Source organism: Epinephelus lanceolatus, chromosome 1 (assembly GCF_041903045.1).
Source record: "Epinephelus lanceolatus isolate andai-2023 chromosome 1, ASM4190304v1, whole genome shotgun sequence".
Taxonomy (NCBI): domain Eukaryota; kingdom Metazoa; phylum Chordata; class Actinopteri; order Perciformes; family Serranidae; genus Epinephelus; species Epinephelus lanceolatus.
Window position 1 is genome coordinate 15,990,741 of NC_135734.1, and position 11,066 is coordinate 16,001,806.

At 40.7% G+C, this 11,066-nt stretch overlaps 1 long non-coding RNA gene across 1 annotated transcript; it reads right to left on the reverse strand.

Annotated features, from left to right (window-relative positions):
• Window positions 1–4,040: 4,040 nt before the first annotated feature.
• LOC144464655 (uncharacterized) lies at window positions 4,041–8,167 on the reverse strand. The gene is made up of 2 exons (XR_013492322.1): window positions 7,904–8,167; window positions 4,041–5,795 (listed from the first exon to the last, which is right to left on the reverse strand). It is a non-coding gene; the product is annotated as an uncharacterized LOC144464655 (long non-coding RNA).
• Window positions 8,168–11,066: the final 2,899 nt, after the last annotated feature.

Consider the following 11,066-nt stretch of genomic DNA (forward strand, 5'->3'; position numbering starts at 1 on the left):
GTAGGGTTGCAGCAGTAGAGATTTTAACAGCATGATAACTGTCTTAGAAAATATTGCGGTTTCATGGTATCATGGTATTGTAGAATTATTCTCATTATTAATGACCCTTGAAGGAAAACGGAAGGGTTATTTTTAGTTGAAAAAATGTTTTATTACTATCATTGTAATTTGAAACCATTTTTTAAATGGATTCATGTGTAAAACGTCTGCCCTTTGAAAATAACTAGAATAAAGGTGACATTCTCCGTCTAGTTGCATTTTTCCCCCAATAACTTTGATGAGCAAATGTACATGGTATAATAACCATCTATTGTTATGTTACAGTATAGATTGAAAGTAGTGTACAGCTGCAACCCTAGGTTGCGATTATTCACAATTTAAAAAAAAACAAAAACATATTAATTGACTGCTCTGATTTATACCGTCATTGACTGCTGACTCCTCGCTCCTCTTAACCAGCTGATAGGGGCCTGAAGTGATCAACCACATGATACAGCAAAAGAGATTTCCTGCCATCGACTAGGCTAAAAACAAGCCTTGTCTGTTGCAGGCCACTTTTTGACCATGTCATGGTTAAAAAACTGACATCAATAGAAAAGTTTGGTCTCATTTTGAACCAAAGCGTCTGTAGATTAATCCCACACCCGATATGTTATTATGATCCATTAAAGTTGAGTGAGATTCGACTCTCTTTTGTGTGGGAGGAGAGAGGGAATAGGAAGGGGCTTTATTGGACATTGGACATCCAAGGTTTGTCCCCACTTAGCCTGTCTACTCTGGTTACACCTTGATAATGCAACCTACATATTGTCTTCATTTCTCTACTGTCATGCATACTGTCACTGGACACACAGTCTGCCCTGCACTTCCCATGTTCCCCACCCACATACCCAGACACACCTGAAGGAATCTGTACTCTCCTAGTGCATTTTTTTAGTATTTTGTAAGAATATTAATCATGAAGTCTGGTCTGCAGATTCGTAGCTTGAGACTAAATGGCATTGTCACTGGAAAAGATAAATTCATGTTCGACTTTTCACTGGCAAGTTTTCACATGAAGTGAATAAGATGCTGGAAAGGGGCCATTCATAGAGGTGGGTGCTGGTATGACTGCTCCCTGGCATGACCAGCTTTGACCTCTCTTTACAGGCAGGTACGCCACACCACCAGGGACGTGTGCTCCCTCCCTCTCCTCTCCTCTCCTCTCCTCTCCGCTTTTGCCATGATACCTTTTCATCAAGCTGCTTTCATTTTTGAACAATGCCACCTCAGTGACACAGGGGAGAGGTGGCTAGCCTGCATGTTTCACGGTTTTCTGTCAGAAATTAAGAGCTGAACTTGCAGATGGAGCCTGCTGGCCCTTGAAGACCTCTTTAGGTTTCTCTTCCTTTTGCAGTTGCCAGGAGAGCTCAGCGTATTAACCCATTCCTGATTTACGTCCAGAGATCAGTACTTGCAAACACTGGTGCATTGTCCACCACAGTGTAGCTTCGCTTTCTGTGTCACTCGCTGCTGAACTGAACATTGCAGGCTAACTGTTTTGTCAGTTTTATACGTTTTGCTCTCTATTCACTTTAAAGACTTCTCTCATCCACAGAGTCCTGACCTGACTGTTGTGGCACTATATTTAATCCACAAGTGTTAGCCTTGCAGTAAAGCATTGCAGTCTGATTCACAGCAGCACCCTGAGCTTCACTAATTATATGTTCAGTAATTATCATAATTCAAAGCGCTACTTTTTATGCACTTACTATACCATTAGTTGACCCGATCTAGAGACATTGTGGCATTTTAGTAATTTGTTTTTAGCTGCTGTTTTACATTGCAGAAAAAAGCATTTTCAGCAGCGTCACAGAGCCAGGATCAGGACAGATTTTAGCAGGAAAACTTCATAGCATGCTCTGCTGCGATGATGATATTCTCAAACCATTGCTTGGCCAAGTGGCCAGTTCTGATTAGACACAGGATGTCTGTTATGATTACATAATGGCAGCACTCCAGGTAAACATTTCAAGCAACACTCAGAATAAAGTTTTTCTGTCGTATTTAGGCCATCAGTCTGATAATACATTGTGAGTGTGAGCGTGTTGCTGTTTCCCTCCGAGACGGCTCGGGTGAATCGCATGAAAGGACAGCTCAAGTGTATTAGCGAATAAAGTATACACATTTTATTACCCTTCATCCCTTTATCTTTGGATGTGAAAGGGTCTATTCACTCGACTGGGCTTATGCAGTGCACGAACAAGCAGCCAGTCCCGCGTGTGCCGGCTGAGTTTGTCCATGTTCGCTTCAACAATTGAGAGGGACAAAGGTGAACCAACTGATTTGTTGCAGTCGCTAAAATAATAGAGCAATTTCTTTCCTTAATGCTCATGGTCTGCTGTTGACTCACACAGACACTCGGGTGTGCGCGCACACACACACACACACACACACACACACACACACACACACACGAAGATGGCCAGGTCTGCTGAGAACAGGCTGTTCGCTCAAATCGTCCTCAAACAATGAAGTGCTGAACAGATCACATCAATCTCTCTCAAGAGAAATATTAGTTTCCCCCACCTTCCTTCCCCCCCACCCACACATAGTGGAGGAGGCTGGGGTTGCGTATGTGTTTTTGGGGCTTGCGCTTGCTTGAGTGTGTGTGTGTGTGTGTGTGTGTGTGTGTGTGTGTGTGACAGTGTGCAGTGAGCTAGACAGTGGAAAAAAGATACATTTTCAGCTTGTCTCAAATTTACCTCCAGTCCCCCGCGAGGCTTACACAACTGGCGAGAAATAGTCGGTGAGATTCCACTGCCATGACCGTCCCGCCGAGACATAAAACAACCTCTAACTGGCAACGCACTGCACATCAATTACACCTTTATTTGTTGGCTGGAGGTAGGGTGAAAGAGGCCTTATTTTCACAGCAGCTTCAAAAGGGATTTTACTGCAATAGCAGTGCAGTGATTTATATTTTTGCCTATTTTTATAGCAGCAGTATCATCCTAAAATGTATTAACAGTGAGTAAATCATATGCCTTCTCTGCTGATTGCCACTTTAAACGGCAGGAGAAGTTTTTAATATCAGAATTAGAAATTGGTTTTGAAAATTTGAAAGAGAGAAGAAGGAAGGCTTGGCTGATAAGGCAGGTTTAAGGTTTAAAGTAGTTTTTCCCTTTTTTTGGTGCACTTTTAATTTTTTTTTTTTTCAAGTTTAAGAAAGGCATTCTCTCGCCGTCTCCCTCTCCCCCACCCCCCACTAATCTCTGTATATTAGCTCTCAGGAAGGGAAAGCTCTCTCGGTGTGTCCTGGCTGTTTTAATATCTGTCAGCTTCATCCTGTGCTCCATCCCTCTGCTTCCTCCTCTCTTATTTTGGCTCTCTGTTTCCTCCTGTCTTCATATTTCACTCCTTTGTTTGACTCCTCTGTCCCCGTCTCCGTTCACTCTATCAGTCCTCGTCAGCGGCCGGCGGCGGACAACTGCATGTGCGCGTAGTTTAGAGACGGATGATGAGGTCTACGCCATTTAGTGCATTGTCTTGGCATTCCTCATTTCACCCAGTGCTTTTTGTCACAGCAACCCAGGTTCCTTGACACTCCATATAAACACACTGATTACAGCTCGAGCAATGGGACTTGTGTGTGTGTGCGTGTGTGTGAGACTGATTCCTAGTGTGCACCTGTGTTTAAGTGTTAACTCTGCAGTGATGTCTTTCAGCAAACCATCTATTCAAATTACATTTGTTTCGAAACAGCTTATGTGCAGAGATACACCTTTATACTCCAAGCTAAATTCCAAGAATGGCAACTTAACTTGGAGAAATGCATAAAAGACACCCACCACCCTTTGATATCTATTACTGTCAAGCCTAAATTGACTACATGCCCTTGGGACGTGGATTGGATGACTGCAGAAGGAAACATTCTTTCAGCTGAATCGAAACTATTGAATCAAATGTCTCTCTTAAGAAAATAAATACCATGCGGTGCTGAACACTTCATCTTCATATGATTAATTACAGAATTACAGAAACACTCAAGTAGCTCACAGTTCATACAAGTAGTCCTTTATCATAAAAAACACCACTAAACATACATACTTGCATGATGCATCATTTACAAATCGTCTTTAAAATTTCTAGAGAGTATTTCTAGAGACTCTGATGATCACATGTTCTGTCCAAATTAAACTGTCGATTGCAGTGGATCTGTAGTGTGTGTCGACCACACTTTGCAAATTACTGTTGCAAAAGAAGGACACCTCAGTGATAGAGGCCCTGTTGGTGTGAAATTTAATCGACAGGTCTAATGAGTGGTGGAGCGGGCACAAATATCAATATAAGCGCAAGTGAGGCTTTATAAATCTATAAGCTCAAGCATAAAGGGAACTTCATGTCGCTTTATCAAGCAGTCAGTCAGTCACGGTGGTCCTGAGCGTCTCCATAACCATGGCAACAATGACGCTAAGTGACAGACCTGTCATTCCCTGACATTCTCCTCCTCAAATTTTGAATTCATATTTCTCCGCTATGTCTCGTGAAACTCAGTAGAGCACGGTGCGCACAGACATACGGGACAAATTGTGCCCCCTATTGATTCAGCAAGGGACAGAACATTTTAGTTTCAATATGGGACAATCTGATATTATACAAAACGGGTGGCAACCCTAGGCACCGAGTCCAGACTGATACAGAGAGCGAAAACAGAATGTTGAGCTCACATCATCAGGATGGTCTTACCACGTTAGGAAACCCCATATATCACACATCAACTTTTAAGGAGCTAAGAAAACAGGCTTGTTTCAAACTTAATAAGGCATTTTTTGTGATAATCCATTGTGTTTTGAAAGGATTTCTGTGAGCCTTAGTGGAAGGGAAATTTCTGATGACACAATAGAGCATATAATCCCTCAAGTTTATTGAAAACACAAGAATCACCATACTTGGAGAGACCTGAATTTCACTGGATTGTGATGATACTACTCAGTAAAACAATTACCTTGTCTCCTAAGTTTAGTCATTGCCAAATTCATATTTGTAGCACAGTTACAAATTTGCTGTTGTTCTGGGCAGGCTCTTAACCTGCGGCTGGCCTCAGTATGAAGCTAACAGCCTGACTGCAGTCAGTTACTGACCCACCTAGAGAGCAGAGAGGCCGAGGTTAATATTATCTCCTCCAGATCTCCTCTCTAGCGGACAGGTGCCCTGACCCACCATTCACATGTTGTATTTGTTGCTATCAGTGGGTATTTCACACAGAAATAAAATGAAACAGCTGCTAGAAGCTGAGAGTGCTGCAGCTCTGTAGAAAGGGCTGTGATTTCACTGGCAGAACATGAGTCTTTCCAAAATTTGGAGAACCTGATTTTTGTGTTTCCCAAAATACCAACAAACATAGAACAAATGTTTGTTGAGAACTTGGTCATTGGAATAAGTATATCTACAAAAGCAAATATGCATGTAAGTAAGATAAACAGTAGAAGTGCACATGAAAGTTATGAAAAAAAAATGTGTACAAAATTACTTTTTGAATTTTCTTTTTTATATACTTAAACCTCTTCAGGCAGGATGATATTTAAGACAGAATCTAAGTGTACAGATTAACAGATGATTTGTGCTGATTAAGATTTAACAGAAGTCTTTGGCGCTTGGAAACCAGAGGAAGATATGTTGTGATCGAGGGACATGAGAGCAGCAGCAAGACACTGGTGGTGGTGGTGGCTGATGACTCTGAGGCTGCTGAGGCGCATGAGGCTGATGAATCTGTAAAGACCAGGTGGTGATGGGGAGGTGGAGGGCGCGCACAACTGCAGCAAGAAAGAATTACAGCAGAGAAAGAACCAAATTTAAAATGAGGAGCTGTAAGATGATAGGCTGACAGAGAAGATGTGTTGCTGTACTGTTGGCTGATTGTGAATCAACTGAAAAATACACAGGTAGAGATAGTGAGTGAGCATGCATGCAAGGAGTGAATGACAGGGTGAGACAGAAATCTTACAGCCTGAACATGAAAAGTATCGTCCTTCTGACTGAACTTTCACTAGAGCTTCGTAACAAAAGATAAGTGTTACCTCCCCTAGTTAGTTAGCACAACTGTTAGCACAGCTGATAAAGGTGAATATTTGCAAGTTATTAAATACTCAAAAAAAAAAAACAAAAACACTCCGGTGGCCATAGTCGCACGAGTAACATGAGGCTTTGGGTTTGGTCTGAAGACACTCAAGAGCTCCTATAATTTGCTGTCAATGACATCTTTGCTGCTGAGTAGACTTACTGTAAGGTCTTTTTGCGTTGCCCTTTTTGGAAGAAAAGAAAAATGTTTCATTGCTGTTGTCTTTTTCTTGGATTGGCCTGAACATGTATAAGGGCCAAATTTAAAATATAAAAAATGAGCATATCTTTTGCAATTGTTCAAATATTTGGAATGTTGTGTACACATACTTTTTTTTTTCATCTAGATGAATTGGCCATGGCCTTAAAAATGTCATTTGGTGCGACCGTGATTTATCTTAAAATTAATTAATTTCCATAACCTGCGTAAAATTTGTTTTTTAAGTTCTAAATTATATCAAGTGTTTAGAAACAAAATATTTTGCATTTCTTTTGAGTTTTTGTCAGTAATACTAATTTAATGTCTCAGCCCCCTTGTTAAATGAACTGACTGAAATATTTTTCTTGTATATGGCATAAAACTGTTAAATATCTTTAAAGGAGCAATAAGCGAAATCGTTTAACTGCTAGGTTCGCTGTTGTGCACTGCCTGTAGAGCAAAACAAAGTGTGTCATGAGCCACTCCTCCCTCTACCTCTGCTCTCCAACAACCCCCCCACACTCGCCTCGTCTGTGCCGACGAGTACCGCAGCACCTCCACGGACTATCACATCCAGACGGTCCCGGTGTTTCTTCTGCAGGCTCCGCTTCAGCCAGCTTCACTCAGCTTCACTCAGCTGCCTGATATACCCGCTGCTTCTTCCACATTACCCTGAATAACAAACCAGGGCTCGGTGCTCCGGTTGGATCCAAACGGAGAGCCGCTAGCGGAGGCTAACTGGCTGTGTTAGCAGCTGAGTGAAGTGGAGCATGAGGAGGAAGCACCTGTTAGCCCCCGCTTTCACTGCAGGCAGATTCACTCGCCACAGGAGCGAGGAAATAAAACCTAAACAGCCAACTTAGTTTAGCAGTTAGCAATGTCTTTCACTCACTCTCGGTCTCTGCTGTGTTTAGCTATTTCCCTGCTTTCCTGTTAGCCTTAGCACTAAGTTACTCGGCTGCCACGCTAATGCTGCAACTCCAACTAAGCCGGGAGCCGGGCTCACGGTCTCACGGAGAAGAGTTGGAATGTTAGCATAGCAGCCCATTAGTGCTAACGTCCCCACGCTTCAGACTCAGTGAGTCGGAGCCGAGAAGTGTGGGGACGTTAGCGTTAGCACTAGTCGGCTGCCATGCTAACGTTCCAACTCTTCTCCGTGAGCCCGAGAAGAGAGGAATGTTAGCGTTAGCTCCGAGAGTTAGCACTAGAGCTACTACGGCTACTGGAGTAGCTTGCAGCTATGGAACGCTTCTACCAGCTCCTCTAGTCACTGAGCCTCGCCTCCATTTCAGCAAATATATTACATTTATTACAGGTACCATCATCATTGAAGTAGGCAGGGGAATAGCTAAACACAGCCGCCAGGCTGCCCGCCGGGCTACATTTTACAATGCTAATTGCAAATGTTAGCTGGGCTGCCGGGCTACTCACCTAACACAACCCTAACGCCTGACCCATTGCTGGGACAGAGCCGCTAATAACTCAAGCTCCGGACATTAACCCATGCTACGATTGTAACATTAAATTTAATTGAATCGACATAGCGACATGTGCTTAACGTTACTGTAACACTAATTAAAACAGACATTTGACTTTATGTTGTACCTGTCCAGGAGAAGAAGAGCTAGCTCCGAGTCAGATTGTAGCCCCTTTAGTTCTTGCAGTGCTCTCCACCTTGGAAATGCAAGGCCAATGTTAATCTGAGTTCTGTCCCTTTCTTTATCCGACAACTTCTTCGGCAACAACCATTGTTTCTTTAGAGGTAATGTCAGATCCTGGCCGTCTTCAGGTGGACGTTCTGCTCTCTGCCATTTCATTTCGAAAATATGCGCTGCCATTGCTCACTGGCTGTAGCCTTTTATAGGGAGGGAGGGCCATGTCATGTTATACTCCAGATGAAATTACACCTCTAGTTCTTCACATAGCAATTTTTTAATTCCTTCAATCTAGAAATGATGAATTTCGCTTATTGCTCCTTTAAAAACTACCATGCACTTAAGCATACTGTATCTGTGATTAATATGTCAGCCACAGAAACTAGATACTATATTTTTTAATACAAGTATTACTTTTATCAGACATAAACATCTCATATCATTAAAAGAAATTATTCAGAGGCCGATAAACATTTTTTTAAATACAAAAACATAGATTTAATACAGATTTGAATACAGTTTCATCACATTTTCATAACATAACATAATCTTTTACAATAAAAATCTCAACAAACAAGCGCTGCACATATCACCTTTGTTTTTGTTCTTTATTTTTTTAAATTTAGACTTTTTAAAATAAAAATCAAATTAAATATAACTGCATCACACATTGCCTCTTTTTTTTTAAAATAACATCTTATAAACTTTTTAAAATAAAAATAAATCATGAGTGCAGAACACATTGGCTTTGTTTTTAACAAACATTTAATAGATATTTTTAAAACATTCCTTTAAACATAAGCATTAATATGCATTAACTTGTCAGTAGAAGTGGTCAAATCTGAATCATTTAAGCAAAACCATATATCATAAATCATGTCATCATGTATAGTGGATGCACACATTTGCGGCCTTGTCATCAACAAGGATATCATTCAACTTGAAAATCATCATGTTCGGTATTTCGATTGAGGGGCACTTGTCGACTGCGAGCATTTTTCAGCCCCAGTCTGAACTTTGCCCAGTCTTGGTTGTTCAACTTGGAGTAGCGTGAGCTTGCTGGCTCAGGTTCTTAGATGCCAGCATGGACATCTCTCTTATAGCAAAAGATTACATCTGGAGTTTGTGGCCTTATGACTAAGTTCTTGTCACCCGACAGCTGCATGGAGCTAACCTGGACTTCCCCTCCCACTTCCTTAAGGACCTGGCCCACATTTGGAAGCTCATCATCACTCACAATCACAAACTTGCCAGTCAAATCTTGAGGACCTTCTTGTTCCCTTGGTAGCTCAGCCCTGCCCCTTGCAGCCTCAGTGTGGCAAATGGTTTCTCCCAGGTTAACTTTTACTGGTTGCTAACAGAGGCATGACTTCATTTCTGCATGCTTGCAGAAGCATGTGACTAATTTGTGCTGCTTTGTGAAGACAAAACATGGTGTATTTTAAAGGTTCCTCTCATGGCAGTCATATTGTTTAGAATCAGCTCATCATATTTCTGAATGCTCTCTCCCTTTATCCAATGATGAGTGATAGCTGACCCAGATTTTAGCCAGCATCTTATACAGGTCCAGTGGAGTCTGTAGCTCGCCTCCTCGTCGAACGTAGAGAACCGCATCCCTCTTTAATGCCATCTGGAACAGCCTTTCCATGGGATCTTTCTGAATAGTTCCATGCCAATAATTAAATATATTTCATCCAGGTGATGAAATACACACCCAAGCAATATGTCTTCATGATGCTTTATTAAGTTTTCTTTCTCTTCTCCAAGCAAGGTATTCTTGCTGCAGGGTCAGTATTAACACGATGCCTATGAGATTCGGTTTTTACTTTGCTTGACAGTGGCATCTGGTAAAATAGATTAAACCAGTTAAGAATAAATAAATGATAAATAACTAATAAATACATAATTACCCAAGTGAAATTACATGCTTCATTTTTCTCATAATTTTGTAAAAAGAATCAAGATAAAACATGGTTTCTGAAATATTGGGGAAAAAATGATCAAAAACTGACAATCTAAGACATATATCCATCATAAAAAAACACTGTGCAATGGTCGCACCACATTATGCTTTTTCAAGTATAGCCATTAGTTAGTGGAAAAATATAACCCTTTTTTAACAAAACCAGCTAGCTTCCAAGAAAAGATATCTTTGAAATGTATAATCAAAATATATATTTGTAGAAACAATTTATTAATAATCATTTAACTTTTTGAGGTCATACCACATGATACCCAAATATGGCAACAACATACTAGCTGTTCAAACGGTTGCTCTTTTCCAAATTTGACAGAGAGTCACAAACCTGCTGGTTGTCTCCATGGGTTCTTGGCAAAGTGCTGGATGATGCAGCGTCCTGTCTTTGAATGGATTCCAACATATAAGTCCCAAAGTGGTCATTTCTTGATGGTCGCACCACAGGATATTTCATAAAATGGACATTATCGGACAAAGTTTGCTTCTGTGTTATGATTGAAATATAAAGACAAATGTCTACTCTTTTTTTGCAGGACTACAAAACACTTTGGAAATCATGCCAAATAGGAAAGAAAATCAATTTACACAATTAACACATTTAGGGTGATTTAAAAGAAGTGTACTACATATATATGGTATCTTTTTATGCATTTCAACCATTTTTTTAACTATAAAAAATGCAATCGGACAGAAAATTTAGGCGTCACGTCATTGACCCAGGTGCCATTTTTTGTCTCCTCTATTCCTGTTCAGCTAAACACATTTCCCAGATCTTTTTATATTAATTCCATACAAACTGTTGTTGTTGTTGGGAATATATAAAACCCACTGTCCCCTGTGTGGTAGACTTTCCACTTTTGCAGTATTAACAGCAGTTGCTAAAGCTTTTATGGACTGGCTTTAGGTTGAATCACTATTGTGTAACTGCACATTTATTAAGAGTATGTTGAAATCATTCCAATGATTACTTTAAGTAAAAGTCTGGTAATAGGGAAGCAGTCAAGTGCTTCCATCTGAATTGAGCCCTAAAGGGACAATAGCTTGCTAACCTCTTTTAGCATCTCTGACCTCATTACCTTTACCTTGCTCCCATAAATGTATAGATTTATTTCTCTTTTTGTCTTCAGCGTGCATA